The sequence below is a fragment of the Ammospiza nelsoni genome, chromosome 17 (genome assembly GCF_027579445.1).
Source record: "Ammospiza nelsoni isolate bAmmNel1 chromosome 17, bAmmNel1.pri, whole genome shotgun sequence".
NCBI lineage: Eukaryota > Metazoa > Chordata > Aves > Passeriformes > Passerellidae > Ammospiza > Ammospiza nelsoni.
The window spans coordinates 2,076,859-2,095,623 of record NC_080649.1 but is presented as its reverse complement, the minus strand read 5'-3'; the positions used below and the strand labels follow the sequence as shown (position 1 = coordinate 2,095,623).

At 48.0% G+C, this 18,765-nt stretch overlaps 1 protein-coding gene across 2 annotated transcripts in view; it reads left to right on the top strand.

The window, feature by feature from the left end:
- The first annotated feature begins 9,948 nt into the window (after positions 1 to 9,948).
- Positions 9,949 to 18,765, top strand: part of EPN2 (epsin 2) — a 43,217-nt gene continuing 34,400 nt past the window's right edge. Inside the window, exon 1 of one of the 2 annotated variants that reach the window (XM_059484085.1) lies at positions 9,949 to 10,049. The gene's annotated coding sequence lies outside the window, so the exon portion shown is untranslated. Of the gene's footprint in view, positions 10,050 to 16,048; positions 16,115 to 18,765 lie in introns of those variants that run through there. The other variant, XM_059484086.1, reaches the window with a different exon arrangement.

The following is an 18,765-nucleotide window of genomic DNA, read 5'->3' as shown; positions in this document are numbered from 1 at the left end:
GTTGCTCCAAGATGTGTGCTCTTGCTTTCTGCTCTCTTAGCAAATGCAGCACTCCTAGGAGGCAATTCTGCATCTTAAATAGAAAGCCAAGGTACTGCTTTCTCTTGAAGCATTCCTGTAGAGCTGGAAACAGCATTTGCTTCAATGGAAGAGTTTGAGATCCCCAGGAAAACGGGGCCTGAGCCCCCTCCCTGTGAAGCTGATGGCAAAGGAACAGCATTGCTGTGACAGGGCTCGTGATGTAAGGCACCAACATTAGCACAGGTAATAGAAACCCTCCCCATGTAGGTGTGCTTGGCACAAGATGCATTTGCAGTAGCAGGCAAAGCATTTGGCAAAATGCTGTAAAATATCTGTTTCTGCACCGTGTTCCTCTCAGCATCTGAAATGCAGATTTGTCATCTTCCTTCCTCCTTCCTCCCCTCTCTTCCTCTCCCAGGCTGAAAGAGGAACTCTGGGTTTTGCTGCTGGTTTTTGGGCTTTGCTTGGGAGGGGCTGGTGGTCACCACAGGCTGGGCAGCTCGTGGAGGTGCTGATGAGGTGGCAGCAGGACCCAGTGGTGTGCTGTGTCCTTTTGTCACATTAATGCCACGTGGTGATGTCCTGCTGTGCTGGAGACACAGCCCTGCTGCACAAATTGGGATTTCAGTGCCATTTCATGTCAGGGAGGGTCAGGTTGGATATTAGGAAAGGGTTCTTCCCCCAGAGGGTGTTTGGGCACTGCCCAGGCTCCCCAGGGAATGGGCACAGCCCCAAGGCTGCCAGAGCTCCAGGAGGGTTTGAATTGCCCCAGGCACAGGCTGGGATTGTTGGGGTGTCTGTGCAGGGCCAGGAGCTGGATCAGTGATCCCTGTGTGACCCAACCCAGCATAATTCAGCCTCTGGCATTGCCACGGGGCACAGGATGCCCTGGGAGGGCTCAGATGAGCAACAGGGGCAAGAGTTTGATTGTGGGCAAGCTCCAGCTCCAAGTGGAAGGGACAGTGTGGAGGATGAGGTGGCTGGAGGAGCTCAAGAACCTCTGGAGCAACAGGAACAGTCTGGACTGGCCACAAAGGACTGGAATCACTCATGGGAGACCCTCAAAAACAGCTTGGGAAGGGGCTACAGCCTCTCTCCTATGTCTTCTCCCTCTGGAAACCAGATTAGCACAAATTCTCTATCCCAGCCTGATGCCTGCTTGCTGCTCCCTCAGCTGGGATCAGGAATGCAGCCTCCAGTGGTTTGCAGCTGTGCTGTTCTTGGCTCCCCAGGGCAGAGACAGCTCAGGAAATCAGTTTAGCATATGTTTAAATCTCCCTGAGCACCTCTGGGTGCAGAAGGCTTAGGGAATGTGCCAAGTGTCTGCAAGGCTCAGGGGAGGCTTTAGGCTTGAGGGTGCTAGTCCATGGAGAGGCTGGGGAAAAGAAAGGAGCTCCCCAGGGATGGAGATTTTGGGAGAAACCCAGAAGAGTGAGGCAAACAGCACGTGGGTGCTGCTCCTGGCCTCTGCTCTGAAGGATGGTAAACATGAAGGGCTGGAGCTGGGAGCCAATGTGTGGGAAGATAAGAACATCCATCCTGCTCAAAACCAGGTGTCCAGTCCAAAATCTGAGTGCTGGCAGTGTTTGTAGCAAATGTTTGAGGATATAACTGGAGAGGGACTTTTCACAAGGGTGTGTAGTGATAGGATCTGGGGGAATGGCCTTAAACTGAAGGAGGGCAGGGTTAGATTAGGTATTAGGAAGAAATTCTTCCCTGTGAGGGTGGTGAAGCCCTGGCAGAGGTTGCCCAGAGCAGCTGGGATGCTCCATCCCTGGAGTTGTCCAAGGCCAGGCTGGATGGGGCTTGGAGCACCCTGGGACAGTGGAAGGTGTCCCTGGCCATGGGTGAGGGTTTGGAACTGGATGATCTTTAAGGTCCCTTCCTACCCAGACCAGTCTGTGATCCTCTGATAAGAGGAATAAGTGAGTGAGCAGACAGAATTCCACGCTGTGTTCTTCTCCTTGGATTCAGCAATTCTGGGCACCTCCCAAACTGGAGCTGTGGCTGCAAGATGCATCTTGAAAGAGGCACCCTTGAGTGACAGCATCTCCAGCTCCCTGCCTTCCCCCAGGCTCTGATCTCAGAGCAAAACAAGAGGTCCTGCCCTGCCTGCAGGGAAGACACGGGAGTCTCATGTTCCTCCCTCAAGTGCAGGCTGGAAAAGTTGATGCAGACACGCTCTGGAGCTGTAATGAAGAGCAGAGCACAGTGTGCTCGTGTGGAAGTGCCTGTCAGTTTTCATTTAAGGGTCAGCTGGTGGCTTCTTGGAGGAAATGGCCTGCAGAGCCCAGCCCTTCCTCCCCAAGTGCTGGAGATCTGCTGAGTGCAGAGAACTTCTCAGCTGAGCTGTGCAGGTGCCACAAACCCTTCTTCCAGCCCGCTGGTGACACACGAGGGGGTTTCATGACATCAGGCATTTTGGGCTTCTTTAGTTTTCACCCTCCTGCATTGGATAATTCAGCTGATATTTCACCAAAGGCCACTTTCAGTACTGCTAAAATGTCATGGCTGTGCATGGTTTGCACCCCATGCCCCTCCCAAAATGCTCTGAGTGACGTGGAAGCATCTTGAGGGACAGAGGAAACTTGCTGTCTGTAGCAACTTGCTCTGCAGTTATTTTTGGTTGAGGTTATTGTGGTTTGTGTCCCAGAAAAGATGGGGCTGTGCACAGCCAGTTCCCAGCAGCGCTGGTGCTTGCCTCTCACCTTTCCTCTCAGAGATGGCTGATTTCTAAAAATCAGAAGGCAACAGACCCCTCTGACTTCCTCTGGTGTTCACAGGGTCAGGGAGCAATCCTGTATTTCTCCATCTCAGTCCAGAAGAATGTGGAAGCTCGTAGGAGTATTAATTACAGCCAATTATAACCTGCTTGACTGGCTGAGGTGCTCAAATGGCTCCTGAGACTTGCTGTTGTTGAAGAGGAACATTTTTCCTTCCACCAGGTTTTTCAGGAGCTCAGAGCAGGGCTGATCCCTGGGACAGCTTGGCTGGGTTGTGTTAGGATTGAACACTGGATTTCTGGAGGAATTCTTGCCTGCAGTGCTGTGCAGTTTGTTTGCTTTGTGGAGTCCTGATGGCTTGTCATGAATCCTTTCCAGCCCAGCTGGTGAATTTTTTTAATCTGCTTGTTTATCACACAGGGACCATGTATTTACAGCTCTGCAGCATTGTTTAGGGTTTTTTACAGAGTGAAAGTTCCTGGGAAGCCCTGTTGAGTATGAGATGGGGCAGCAGGGACAAGTTTGGAGTCACAACCGTGCATGCAGATATGAAAGTTTCAACTGGCTCTGTGAGCCTGGGAATGGAGGAAGTTACTTGCAGAAGTGGGAATCAGAAACCCAGAAATTGGGCCAACCAATTAAGGGGCTGGCTGGATGCTGTGCAAACACAAACCAAACAGCTCTCAGCTTTCCTCTGTCAAGGGGAAAAGCTACCAGCTTGTCAGTGATGGGCACTTAGCTGTAATCCAGGGATGTGGCAGCACTGTTCCAGCCTCTCTGTTTAAAGGACACAAAATACCTGCAGCTTCCAGTACTTGCTCTGCTTTGGGGGTCACATCTTTGTGTCTGAGAGCAAAGCTCTGAAATTTGACCCAAACTGGCTGTAGCTGTGCAGGGTGGGAGCTGAGGTGGCTTTGCAGACATTGGGAGCAGAGCACTCATGAAGGAAGCTCCAGCTGTCCCCATGATGCCCCAAATCTCTGTGAGCACCCCACTGTGGTGTGTTAATGCTGATTTCAGTGTTGGCACCCCTGACTCACCCCAGGTAAGAGGTGGATGATTTGCTGCATCTGATTCCTGTGGGGAGGGTGGTGCTTTCTGGGGTTTTGTGCTTAAAAATGAAACTCTTTGTGCTGGACCATGTCCTCAGCAGTGGCCACAGGCTGGGTGCTTAGTAGGTACACATCATTTCCCCCCTCTCCTCTACCAAAGTCTTTTGGCACCCTTTCCAGCCAAAATCCCTGTTCCAGCAGGAGAGAGGAGACCCAAATCCCAGAGGATTCTGCAGAGCCAGGAGCATAACTCCTGATAGCTCCTCAGAGCCAAGCCCACAGGGCGTTTTCCCTCAAGGTTAGAAACAGCTGGGAGGAGTGAGGACAATTCTGGCCACGTGAGGTGAGATCCTTGTGCAACTGCACAGGTCATCCTGCAGTTTGGGAGTGATTATGGAGCCTCTATCAGTGTGAGGATGGGCCTGGGGCAAAAGGGAGGGGATGCCTCTCCAGGTGACATTCTTTGGGTGGCTGCAGGAATGAGGAGCAGGAATCCTGATGGGAGATGATGTCCATCAGCTCCATCCTGGCAGGAAGTGCTCTTGTTGTGACAAGGAAGAAGTCAAGAGGGGTAGAACAAACTGTACCAAGCAAAAGGGAATGCTTACAGGCTCTGCCTTGGTTTCTTGCTTTGGGGAGCCAGATGGTAACAATAAATGAGCCTGACTTTACTGGGCCTGAGTCTGCCGCTCCAAACTGTGCAGATGGTCCTAATGGGTGAGTGCTCCCAGCCTGGAAACAAGCAGCAGATCCAGGCTCTTCAGGTCAAATGTGTTCCTTGTGTCCTATAAACCCAGAAAAATACCTCCTCAGCAGTTGTTGTGGCCTTGCATGGCCCTGTCCTCTCTTTTGTGCTGATGTGGGTGCTGATCTGAGCCTCTGGTGAGCTGGTTCAGGGAGCTGAACTGGCTGAGAAGCAGCACTCGCCCCAAAAAAGTGATTAATCTTCACCACAGGTGGTATAAGCTGGTGCTGGTGGCAGGGAGGGGTGGTGGAGGAAGGGCAGGAACCACAACACCCTGACTTAGGTCAATTAAAACTTGTGGAATTTCACCCCGAGGCTTCAGTGGGATTTAATGTAAGCAGCACAGTAGGCCTTGGCTTCTTGCTGAGGCATGGGAGAAACTGCACCTCCTGAGCAGTAAGGAGAAAGGAATGAGGGAAGGTGTCCACAGATGAGAACAGCTCCAGCTTCTAAAGAAACACAACACTCGGTAATTACTAGAACTGAGCACATTCAAACGTCACTGCCTCTTGCACTGTCAGAGCACATTCATTTTGAGAAAATCAGAATGTGCTGGGCTTGCATTCTCCCTTCTCTTTTCATGAATCTGCCAACGTGTTCAGAAAAGGTCTGGTTTGAATACCCATATTAGAGGTGTATTAATTTTGAACTTGTCAAAAGGAATATTTGCATTGGAAACAGTTCTACAAGTTTGTCTGCATCACGAAGGGAATGAGCCCCCTCCTGCTGGCTCTGTTCTGATTAGCTTGGGTTGCTTCCAGCTGAACTCAGGCACAGGCTCACTGGGCTCTACTCTCCCATCCTTCTGCTTCTCTCCCTTATTTAAAGATGTTTGAAAAAGCCAGGCTAAATATGATGGGAGCTAAACTCTTATTTTGGTTCTCCTCGCTTTGTAGACAAACCCTGCAAGTGTGGAAGGGCTGCAGACCCTGTGGATCCCTGTGCCTAATTGAAGCAGACAAGACTGTAACTCAGACTTTGCATATTTCAATGAAATATTCATGAATCCAAGAGAGAATAACCCGGGGTGAACATCAAGTTGTATAATCTGAATATATTCTCTATAACTGTCAGCAACACGCAGACAGCTCAGAAAATTCCGGGGAGGGTCTGCGCTGGTTGAGAAACATCTCGCTGCTTTGGCTCTGAGGACAATGATGATTGTGTTTGCCCAGACTATTTAATTAGCAGATTTCCCAAATTGGGCTCTCAGGGACTGAAGTCCCCATTTACCCCATGTGGAAGCATGTGGCTTCCCGGGAAGGCTGGGAAGCTCCAGCTGCCACTGGAGTGGAGGTGCCCAAGCAGGCAGCTCCTCACTTGGCTGTTTAATCCAGGCTGAAGAGCTGAACATTAAACACACCTTCATTAGATGATGCTCGTCTCTATTTCTGCATTGATTCCTCTGAAGACCTGCAGGTTAGGAGTGGGAAGGGAAATCAGTAATGGAGCAAAATGACTGTGATTTAGAGATCGGATTGCAGGCAGCCAGGGCCATGCATCAGGATAATGAGATTCAGTCTTGTTTGCTTACAAGCACTGGAGACAGAAGCAGAAAATGTGATCCACCAAGCCAGCTCTCAGGAAATGAGGAACAATAGAGTGAGGAAATCAAATTTCAAACGGCAGGGATATATTTATCGAGTTTTCCTTGGGATTTCTGCAGAGCTTTGGGGCGTTCTCTGGGCAGTGTTTTTTCGGGCAGCTGACATATGGCAGGAGGATTAGATCACTGCAAAGCACCGTTGGTTCTGACCTATTTGTTAATGCGGGGCTGGGGTCAGCGGCAAGGGACAAATGCACTTGTCACTGTTTGGGGCTTTTCAAGTGCTGCCCCTGTTGTCCCTCACACCGTGGCCAGACATTTGGAGCAAACTCATTAGCTAATTAGTGCTGTGCTCAGCCCCACGTGGGCGATATTCCCATTATGGCTGTGGAACAGGCCCTCCTGAGGCTCCCTGGCAGCTGCTCTTCCCTAGGTTAGCTGGGAGGGCAGCTGGGGGAGGATGTGCCTTCCTCATCGTCTCTGGGAGAGCCTCCTGCATTCCTGACATCCCATTCCTTATCCTCCTGCTCCTTATCCTCCTGCTCTTTGCCTACTCCCACTCGCTGGGGCCACTGTCCCCAGCTTGTCTCTGGTGACCAGTGACAGGACCCAAGGGCATGGTATGAAGCTGTGCCAGGAAAGTTTAGGTTTTCAGGAAAAGGTTTTCACCCAGAGGGTGCTGGGGCACTGGGCAGGTTCCCCAGGGAATGGTCATGGCATCAAGGCTGTCAGAGCTCCAGGAGTGTTTGGACAATGCTCTCAGGGACATGGTGGGATTTACAGAATCACAGAACAGTTTGGGTTGGGAGGGATCTCAAAACCCCTCCAGTTCCACCCCTGCCATGGCAGGGACACCTTCCACTATGCCAGGTTGCTCCAAGCCCTGTCCAACCTGGCCTTGGACACTTCCAGCGATGTGGCAGCCACAGCTTCTCTGGGCAGCTTGGTCTAGTGAAAGGTGTCCCTAACCTTGGTGTTGTCCTGTGCAGGACCATGAGTTGGATTTGAAGCTCCCTGTGAGTCCCTTCCATATGCTGAGGATATCCTGGGAGTCTGTGAGCTGCCTTCTCCATGTGGATTGCTCTGCTGGTTATCAGGGTGGTGCCACAGCTCCTGGTGCCCATCTCAGACTGCAGATTGTGGCTTTGGACTCTGTTCTGCCAACACAGCTGAAATGTTGTGGGCTGGGAAGGATCAGAGATGGCTCAGGTCAAGATCCAGGTCCAGCCTGCTCCAGGGAGGGATGGGGCAGGGCTGCAGTGGGAAGTGTTTTGCACCAGCTCCTGCCTTTGAAATCAGGACAAATGCAGTGACCTCCTGTTGCTAATAGGAAACAAGAGCCATAAATCCACTGCCATGAGTCTGCTCAGGGGCCACCAGGAGGGAACATCCCTGTGCAGCTTGGGCAGAGCTCTGCTGGTGCAGCTCTACCACTCATGTACTGCCAAGGACACCAGGAAAACTGCACTTCAAGGCATTAGCACTGATATAATAATCAAAAAATAAGTGATTTTACTTGGCTGGTTTATTTTACTTGCACTAAGGGGCTTGATCTGGTTGATAGAGAAGCGTTTTTTTGGTGGAAGTGTGCCAGCTGCAGGAGGTTTTTGCTGGGTTTGCTGATTTGCACACTTAATGATGTAGACAGACACCTGGGATGGAGCTGGGAATGGAGAGGAAGCTGCCTCCTGCTCTGGAGAGCTGTCTGCCCAGATCTGGAAGGAACACAGGCAGGAAAGAAGGCAGCAGGAACAATCCTGTTCTTCCCATTTTATTTTAACCAAGAGTTTTCTTCTCCTCCTTTAGAGCTGTCAGCACCTGATCATTAGGATTAATGAATGTGCACAGAAACATTGGGTTTCCATCATTGCTGTTTTCTTGCAAAGAAAAGGGGGAAGTATTCTTTCAGCTCCTGCTGATACCATCAGATGTGGGCTGATCCCTTATTTTTTTCACCCAGAATTTAATCTTGCCTAGCTCAAGGTTAACAACTAAGCCAGAATCACAGCTTGCTGCAGAAGATTCGGAGCTTCCCAGCTCCCAGATGGTGTTCAAGGCATTGGAATGTGCAGCATTTCTAAACAAGTTGCTTTTAATGCAGCTCACCCGGCGTTTCACTGCAGTCCCTGTTCTTCTGTATTTAAACCTCAAATCTGTGGCAGATTTCATAGTGGCTCCATGGGAGGAAGGGCTGGGCTGTAAGAGGTGGATGCTCCATCCATGGAGGTTTCCAAGGCCAGGTTGGATGGGTTTTGGAGCAGCCTGGGACAGTGGGAGGTGTCCCTGTCCCTGTCAGGTTTGGAATGAGATGATTTTTAAGGTCCCTTCCCAAACCACTGTGGGATTTGATGAAGTTTGCAGCACTCAGCCTGACCTTCCTTTCACTTAAAAGCAGTGACTCATAAACTGGATTTTGCTCCACATTTCTGTTTTCCTATGCTTTTGTAAGGCACGATTCCTCAGGAATTGGGGTTTTAAATAACCAGCAGCAGATCCAAGCAGAGCTCTGCTCTCCAGCTTCTCCCCTGGCCCACACCAATCACAGAATCACAGAATCACAGAATTTTCAAGACTGGAAGAGACCTATAAGATCATCTAGTCCAGCTCCCGACTGTCTCCCGAGCAGCCGTGTCCCATTTCCTTGAATTGTCTCCTGGTTTTAAGATGGGAACAAATATATTCAGGGAGGACTACAATGGGAGCAGAGCCCTCCTCCAGCCGTGTACCGGACACAGGTTTAGTCATTATCCCGAGGGGAAGGACGTGTGCTCTGACCCACCCAGACCCTCCTGCCACGTTCCTGCCTCTGTGTCCCTGCTGGGCTCCCCTTCATCACCCAGCATGGTGACCCAATCCACAAATGTGTCCATAAAGTGTCCCCTTAGCCAAAAATGTGGTTATTTTATATTGGCATCTGCAGTGGGAGTATCTGTGCTGCGTGAGGCAATGGGAGCTGTGCCAGGGAGGTTCAGGTGGGACATTGGGAAAGATTTTCTCATAGAAAGAGTGAATAAATATTGGAATGGGCTGCCCAAGGATGTGGAGGAGTCATTGGCCCTGGAGGTGTTTAAGGAAAGGTTGGATGTGGCACTCAGTGCCACGGTCTAGCTGACAGGGGGGTGTTTGGCCACAAGTTGGGGCTTAATCATCTCAGATCTTTTCCAAACGAATTCATTCTATGATTCTGCTTTGGGGGCTGCCAGCCCACACTGGACCTCGAGTTTTGGGGGTCTATCCGCTCCTGAAATCAGTTTCTCCTGGGTGCTATGAGTGTGGAGGGGGAGTGTGCTCCCCAAGCCTTCTCCTTCCATCAAAACCAGCCCCAGACCTGCTTTAAAGTGTACCCTGATCCATAAATGTGATTATTTTGTACTGATAATAATTAATTTGTATTTTTCGTCCCTGGATTTTGGGGGATCTCTAGCCCTGAACTCAGTTCCTCCTGGGCTCTGTGAGCATACAGGGGGATCCCCAAGCGCCCTCCTTCCATCAAACCCAGCCTCGCACCCTCCCTAAAGCGTTCCCTGACCCATAAATGTAGTTATTTTGTAATGATAGAGTTGTTTTGTATTATTTCACACAGGTTTTTTGGGGGACTCCTGAGGAGTTTCCCCAGGCGCTCTCCCGTCCAACGTCGCCCGTGCCCGGGGGCCGATCCTGCCTCGCTCCGCGCTGGCGCCGGGTCCGGCTGCGAGGAGCCGCGCCAGGAGGGAGGGAGGAAGGAAGGGAAGAGGGAGGGAAGGAGGGGAAAAGGGAGGGAAGGAGGGGACGGGCAGCGCCGCGTCCCCCCCGCCCTCAGCGCGGCCGCGCCTCGGGGCCGCGCGCGGCCGCCGGTTCCGCCTCCTCCGCCGCCTCCCCGCGGCCGCCGCCGCCATGTTGGATGGTGCGTGTGGGTGTCAAGCGCAGCCCGCGGCCGCCGGGCACCGGGACACCGGGACACCGCGCCCGCCCCGCGCCCGCAGGTCAGCGCGGCTCCCGCGGGCCGCGGGACGGGACGGGGGGAACGGGCGGGCGGCCCCCGCAGCGCCGCCTTTCCCCTCGGCGGGGCGCGGGGTGGGCGCGGGAAGGGCCCCCGGGGGTCCCCGCGGGGAGGGCGCGGGGCCGCGGTCGCCTTTGTTGTCGCCGGTGGGTGGCTGGGCGGGCGGCGGCGGGGACGGGCCGGGCCCCCGCGGCCCCGGCTTCGGGCCTGGCTCCCGATGGGCCTCCCGGGGCTGCGGGGGATGGCGGGGCCTGCGGGCTCGGGGGGCTCCCGGCGGCGGCGGCGCTGGGGCGGGGGGGCTCCGATCCGCCCGGTCCGACCCCCGCCCGGCGTTGTTCACCTCCATCGTGGCGGGGCCGGGAGTATTTTATTGTATTTTCAGTGATATCGTTGTTTGGGAGATGTGTGTTAATGCTTTTAATGATTTTTAAGGGTCTGTTTTATATAGGGGGCTTGGACTAGATGATCTCTAGAGGTCCCTTTCAACCCTAATAATTCTGTGATTCTGTAATATTCTCTCTTTGTCCCTATATATATTTACACCGATACATACTTATATTTATATATATTTTAAATTTTTTACCTGCAGTACCTGTGATGCTAGAGATTAGGGTTGGGTAGTGAGCGAGCTGTATTACATTATTGCTGTGAAATGTATTGAAACAGTAATTATCACAGGCTGCCCGCAATGGAAGTCCCCTATTTTAAAGCCGTAAGGCTTTAATGTAAATGTTAAAATATTCATGTTAAGATTCAAAGCTCTAAGGCTTTAAAACTGGTAGCGTTTGGTCTCAGTTTTATGGGTGTGTAATGCTTCCCCCTCCCCCTTCTCAAGTACGGTATACTGATCTGAAAAGCCAAGTGAGATTTTAAATTCACAGCAGTTGGACATATTTCTTGTTCTCACCTATTAAGAAAATAACCTGAATTATCTACATGCTCATCCATTTTCAACAGGAGGCCTAAAAGACTTGTTAGGATTGTGAAGCTGTTGCAGATGTTATGGGCTGTAGAGTCTGACTTGAGGAGTTCAGAATGCAAATCAGGCCATGAGATTAAGTTTTATTATTCTCTCCACTGAAATGCTTGTTTTATGGTAACACAGAACTCTTGCATAATTCCAGTGTGTTGCTGTGTTTTGTGAGACACAAGGTCATAGGAAATTGTATTGTTGGGGTGTGAAATGTGGGATGAATGATTTTTTAAAATCAGAAATATATTGTAATGGTATCTTTAGCAAAATGCAGCCTGTTTAGGAGTTACTTCTAAATATGTTTGTCTTGGCTGATTCTCAGACGTGTTATTTTTGAACAAACTCAAGTGTAGAGTTTTATTGGGAGGAATCAAAACTTTTGATAAATTTTCCTTTATGGACTCCAAGTAATGGTAAACTAGCTCGACAGAATTTTAGAGATAAACTTCCCCATATTAAATATTTAACCATGTTATCAAAAATTATCAAGCAGAAATGACCCATGAGTGTGCATTCCTGAAGGCGGGTTCTGATAAGGCCAAATTGACTGTGGGCTCCATTTGAGGAAGTTTGACTTGGGGGTGCTGATGGTAACTTCCTCTGTTCCATGAAGTTACTCTGCAACATTTCACCTGTGTCACAACAGCTCTCTGACACAGCAGCTTGACTTTTACATCTGCTGAGGAATGGAAATTGTTATCAGCCTTTGAGAAATGCAGGGCAGCGCTCCCAGGATCTTTGAATCCCAGAATGGGTTGGGTTGGGTTGGACCTCAAAGCTCATCCAGTCCCACCCTGCTATGGCAGGGACACCTTCCACTATCCCAGGTTTTCCCAAAAAATGGTTCAGCCTGGCCTTGGGCACCTCCAGGGATCCAGGGGTGGCCACAGCTTCTCTGGGGACCTGTGCCAGGCCCTCCCCACCTTCCCAGGGAGGAATTCCTGCCCAATATCCCATCCAGTGCTGCTCTCTGGCAGTGGGAAGCTGTTCCCCCTTGGCCTGTCACTCCAAGCCCTTGTAAATAAATATTGTCTCTCCATGGACTTCTGAGAAAAAGCAGACTTGTTCCCTAGGTAGAAGCTAAGCAGTGGTGGGTAATATTTGGGTTATAAAAATGCTGTTTATGAGTTACCTGATGGGTGTGGAAGGACCAGAGGAGAGAGCCCTGACTGTCACATAGCCTGGCTGGTGATGTTCATGTTGGTTTTCACTTGCATTATTCTACAGTCACATTTAATGAAGGGTTCACAAACATCTGATGTCCAGTGTAATGCAGGCAGCAGAAATGAATTGAGCTTGCACTGACCACATCATTATTTACATAACTGGTTAATCATGCTAGTTTTGTTCCAGCTGTCAGCCATTTGATTGCTTTAAAACTTGGAGCTTTTAAGAAGCCTCAAATCTTGGATCACTGCTGGGAAATGCCAGAGGCCTAATTTGTTACTTCATAAAAATGCTGATAGTCTCTCTTGATACAGAAATTGGGGTTTTGTTTCTGTGGTTGTTTTTTTTTTTTTTTTTTTTTTTTTTTTTTCCTTTAGAGAAAGAGAGAGAACAATCATTAAATGATAATCAGTTTAGGGGAAATACGTTAAAGAGTAGTTATGATGTTCCTGATCTTGCTTTTCTTAGGTCTCCTACGTGGGATGGGGAAATGACTCTGGCTTTTGCTTGGTGTAGAGGAATATAAGTTACTCTAATACCTTTCTTTAATGACTGGTACTCAGGAAGCAACTTCCCAGTCTTGCAGGGCCATATTTGCAGAGTGCTAAAGTGTCCCTTGGGATGTTGCTAATAGAAAATGAAATGTGCCTGCTTTGTAGGAACGCCTGTAATGTTCTTTTCCCACTTTGCCTCGCTCTGATCTGTGCAGGGAAAATATCGAAACGTACCAGCATCCTGCTGGCTTAAGTGCTTCAAAGAACAGCAGGTTTTTGTGTGTTTCAGTAGCCTGGCTGCTCATTAAGGAGGCAGGAGACTCCATGGAGGAGAACAACATGGATTGCTGTGCTCTGGAATCAAACCTGCCGGGGCTGATTGTGGGTCTGCTAGCGTTGGTGTGCTGCAGGTTTGGTACAGACCCTGAAAAGCCTGAGTTAATCACTTCAGCTGGTTGGTACAGGACTGCTTTCCTGTTCTGTGTGGGGAGAGAGTTCAGAATGGTTGAATGTGAGTGAGTTCAGAGACTCTGGGCTTCAGGATGGATCTAGAACTCAGTGGCTGTGGGGCTGAGCCTCTCAGTGAGAGGTGCAGCAGGTAGAAAGCTACAGGAAAACTGGTATTCTTTATTTATCATTTCACAAATAACAGTTTTGTCTCTGGTTTCCAAATTTGGGGTTTGCTTCATTTTATGATGCTGCCCCAGTCCATTGATAAAGGTGAAGTTGTTGGGTCAGAAGGTTCTGTGGTGTTTTCTGTAGGTTACCAGTGGTTGTAGGCAGAGTTTAAGGAGGGTTGCTTAAGTCACCAAGATTGGGTTCTGTGTATATATCTAATAGTGAAGCTTGTATGAATGATGATACTGATTAGAAAATCAGTATAGAAGTACTTTGTGTTTGTTCATTGCACTGGCACTGAGGATGTCTGCAGAATTCAGTTTGTAATTCACTATTGTTCCTTTCTATATGGAAATATAACTTTGAGTTATGCTAGCAAGATGCTTTTCCTCTGTATAGATAATTTTCAGCTCATTTTTCTGGTATGGTTACAAAAATTGAACTTGAATTGATCTCAGAGCCAATACCCCGTGTTACATTAATTGTTAATAGTGTGTCTCTCTGTTTCCTGTCACCCAGGGCTGTTAACATAAATGCCTCTAACCGGTGCCTCGAGCTTGTGTTCAAGGTCAGGCCTGGGCTGTTCACGCCTCCTGTGCCTTGGCTTGCCAAAAGCAGCCCTGTGCAGGTGGGGTAGGAGCTCAGGCTCGGACAGGTCCCCGCTGGCAGTGGGAGTGCAGCTGCCTCTGGGTGAAACCAGTCCCAGCCCAGGCCTGGCTGCAGCTCCACCTTGCAGGCTCCCTTATCTGTGTGCTGTGCTGGAGGTGGCTGGGGAGGTTTGAAGGAGTCTCAAACACACTCTTGTTTTGTTGTTGTGATCCATACAAATTGTTTTCAAGGCACAGTTTTCCTTCCACCATCAGAAGTAGAGCTCCCTGAGCTGTCTGGAGTAATTAGCTGAAATTTGTGTGTGAGACCTCTGCAGTTTCCTTCCACCCTGTTCTTGTTCCTTCCTTTCCTTCTACCCTGCTCCTGCCTTTCCTTCCACCTTGTTCCTGTTATTTCCTTTCCTTCCACCCTAATCTTTCTCCTTCCTTTCTTTCTACCCTGTTCTTGTTCCTTCCTTTTCTTCAACCCTGCCCCTTCTGCTTTTCCTTCCACCCTGCTCCTGTTCCTTCTTTTCCTTCCACTCTGCTCCTTCTCCTGTTTTTTCTTCCACCCTTTTCCTTCCATTCCTTCCACCCTGCTCCTTCTCCTTCCTTTCCTTCCACTCTGCTCCTTCTCCTGTTTTTCTTTCTACCTTGTCCTGTTCCTTCCTTTCCTTCCACCATGTTCCTTCCTTTCCTTCCACCCTGCTCCTTCCTTTCCTTCCACCCTGTTCTTTCTTTTCCTTCCCCCCTGCTCCTGCCTCTCCTCCCAGAGCTGTTTTACCACGTTGTTTGCAGTGCCTGAGCCTCTCATGTCACCATACAATAAATCCTAAATGGTCATGAGGTCCAGGAGAGTTTGGAGGGTGGCCCAGGCAGGAGAAGGCCTCTGTGCTGTTTCTCCTGGCTCTTTGAGGCTTTTTTGTTTCTCAGAATGCAGCACTCAGTGAACAATACTCATACAAATTAAGTAATAAATTATTGTTTTGAAAGTTCAAAGCCGCTTATGAGTTTAAAGCCATGCCAGACACCTTAGTTAGAGATGTTTTATGTTCACCCTAGCAGACAGAAATCTGAGGACTCCCTTGCCTTGTTTGCTTTTCAGTATTGCAGGAGTTATGGCCAATTTTGGGGACTGGAGTTTTAGAACAATTTACTAAAATTCATGGTGGAGTCTGGGGGTCATGGCTAAAATCCAGCAGCCAGACACTGATTCAATCTCTCTCCTGTATAACCTCATAGAGACTCCCCTGCCCTTCTGGAGATGTCACTTACATAACGTGATGGCTTCTACAATCCACCTGGGAGTTTTCATTATTTAAAAGCAGAAACCCAGGCAGAGCCAGCTCCCTACTTCTGTTGGATGGGTTTGAGTTTTGCCACCAAGAAATGCTACAACAGACCTGGTACCCCTGCTAGGGAAAAATACTAATGATGGCTGGGATGTTCTCTTACATTTTTATCTTTATTCTGCCAAATCATATTAATTTCTAGACTTAACATCAATTTAGTAGTTTCTGAACCTTTGCAAGGGCAATGGTCTTCTCAGAGCTTTGCTAGAACAAAGACATTTTAAGAATCTTAATAGAGAATCGTATAATCTTATTACAACTGCTCCTGTTTAAATCACTTCCTTGTACTTAAATAACAATCTGTCACCAGCTATTTCTTGATTGTAGTTTTTGTCAGTTGCAATTTACCCCCCTCCCTGGTTTGGTTGAAGTTTTTTGCCCCCTGATTGTGCAACCTTTAGGTTGGCAAAGCTCCTTCTTTCTCACACAGTTCCTCTGGGTCCACTGGGAGTAATTGCACGAGTAAATTGCTCGCTGGTGTAAGAGCTGTGCAGTTCACGAGTAAAACCTTTGTGGGACAAACCCCACTGAAAGAACTGATACAGACAGTTCTGATATTCCTCAGGGAGAGACCAAACAAAATCTTTTTAAAGGTAACTTCTCCCCTGAGATGGCAGCACAAAGAATCCCTCAGACATTTTTCCCTCTAGGTGGGAATTCTGTTCCAGGAGGTTCCTCGTGGGGATGAGCAGACCCCAAGCACCACCTCGGTATTGTCATTCTGATTTTTATTTATTTCTTTCTTTTTAGTGATGAGGATTCCTTCAGCCAAATCTGTTGACCCAATTGCTGCTGAAGCTGCTTTCCTACTGACTTTCAGCTCTGTTTGGACAGGGATGAGGCTTGTGACAACAGCAGTAAGGCAGAGATGTTTGCTCTAACCTATGAAATCAGCCAGAATTGAAGATCATTAATTAATCCTTATCTGCAGAGCTGTTCTAACATGCCTGTTCTCTGGTGGGGATGGTCAAGCACAGTGTGCTCTGCCACGTGCTGCACGTAAGGAAAGCACTGCAATTGCTAGCTGAAAAACACAACTTGAATATTTTTAATTATTCACTTAATTAATCAGAGAAACATCCTCCCATTTTGTGCCATTGCTGGGTTGTGACTGGTAATGTCTGGTTAGAGGTTCCTGATTACCCTCAATATTCACATCCAGGGAAGATCTGATGCATCTTTAAAATGCCCCTGCCCAGGTATTTAATTATTTGATGAAAACTCTTTCTCTAATGACCACTGGAAAGCACAGACTCCCCTCTGTTGTATTATCTAATGAAATATTTGCCTTCTGAGCCCATCCTGCCTTATTGCAGGGGTTTGATTGCTTCTTGCAGTGTTCTGCTGCTTGCAGTGATTTTTTTTTTTGAAGGATGGAATGCTTATTACCTATGAGAAGTGTTACTATATTTTGCTGCTGTTGTTGAGCAGAGTTCATGAAGTTAAACTTTGTCTACCAATTTAGAAGAGTTTCTCAGAAAGTCAAGATAATGCCTCTGTTGGAATGTTTTCAGATAAACAGCATAGGTGACACAGACTGCTTTTCTTAGGAATATACAAATACAGATCAGAAATCAATATTTAGTACTGTAATTTTGGAGAATATTTTCAATTTGTGCATAGTTTTAAGGCAGAAATTTCTACCTGCTGCTCAGAAGAACAGCATGACTGTCCTTGCACCAGGCTATGATTGTGGTATTTCATACTTTTTCAGCAAAGCTGCTGCTTTCTGAAGATTTTATTGGTACTTGGGTGACTCCTGTGAAATATATTTATGTTTATATGTTTACTGGTTCTCTTGGGAAGCTTTAATAAGGAAATAAAATACAGGAATGTTTATAATTGGTTTGACTTGGATTTCAGAATTCTTGTATAGAAGCTGAAGTATAAAAGTTCCAGTACAGCAAAATCACTTTTAAACTGGTTTATTGCAGAGAAGCACTGAAGTAAATCATCAAAGGATTTTTTAGTCTGCAAAACTGCTTAAGTGTTGTGTTTAAAATTTACAAATCGCTGACCCCTTTGTGAGCCAGACTGAAATGTCTGGCTCTTTCTTACGTTTGACTACCTAGTAATAATCTGCTTTTGCCTGGCCTGCTGCTTTAAACACACTGAGTGCTGCAATTGCCATTTTGGTGTCTGTCTGCCAACCAGTAGTGGCTGTGGATATTTAATTTCATCATAACACATGGCTTTAAAAGTCAGGACGTGTTTTATGCTGGAGATTGGGAATTTTGGGGAGTGCTCTGCTGAAATGGAGAGGAGTGAGGAGCAGCAGGAGAGTTTTGTAGCTTGTCTTTATTATTCTGTTTTTAATTTGCTTTATGGGGGGGTTTGTTCTGCAGGGGATGCTCTGGATCAAGCAGAGTGTGAGCACATCTTTACTCTGGGGTTGAGGGACCTGTTGGTCTGGGGGGATCCTGGTTTTTGGTGCTGTTTGCTTTCAGGTGTGAGTGCCGGGAACACGCTCCAACATCCTGGATGCAGGAACACTTTTGTTCTCTATGCTTTGTGCAAAATTGTGTCTGGATGCTTTGGCTTCCAGCCAGGCTTTTAATCTCTGCTTTTTTGTGTCAGCTTGGATAGTGTATATAATGCTATAGTGCCTTTTCCTGGCCCTGAAAATGCTGATTTTTAGTTTTATTTTAAGAAGGGTTTTCTTTTTTTTTATTTAGAAGAAAAATAAACTTTAAAGGAGGAGGAAAGTCTGTGCTGGTTTGTTTTGGTTTTTTTTTTTTCTGTTTTTGTTGTAGTTTATGCTTTACAGAAAGACCTCAAATGTTCTGTCAGAGCTTTATCTCTTGTCTCACAAATTGAAAATTTAGAAACGGGGCAGAGGAGCAAGGTGAAGAGGGGTCTCAAGGTAATTTGGAGTGAGAGAAGGGGAGAATTAAAAACACATTCAGTGCCCATTAGTGTGTGAAATGGATGTGCCTTTAGATGCCGCAAGGCTTCTTCTTCCATCCAGCTTGACCAGTCTTTTGTCAAAACTTCTATTTTAACTATTTAAATACAATACGGTGACTTTGGCATTCTCTCCCTGCATGGGAAAGCCGCGTACAAGAGAATTTAGCCCCGCCTGCCGCCTCCATGCTAAACAGATGCAAATCAGAGCCCCCTCCCTCCAGCTGCCTGCCCTCTCCTCCTGGCTTTCATTGTGTGGATGAAAGCTGTTCTGGTGCCAACTCCCAGCCCAGAGGGCAGGTGAGAGGAATTAAAAAAATCCCAGATTCCAGCTCGGTGATTAACATAGCGTTTGGAGCTTGTAATGTCATCCTTGCACACAAAACAGAGTCACAGCAGCTTCACAGAGCAGGGGTTTGTCAGAAAGGCAAACATCAAAGTGGCAAGAAAAGAGGAGTTTATTTAAAATATAGCAGAAAGACTTAAAACATTGGTGCTCACCTATGAGAGCTATTAAAAATTAAAGAAGAGCCTTTGAAGGCAAGCATTAAAGATTTAATAGTATTAATTGAATGAAGCCGTGGGAGTTGAGGATGTGCAGCCA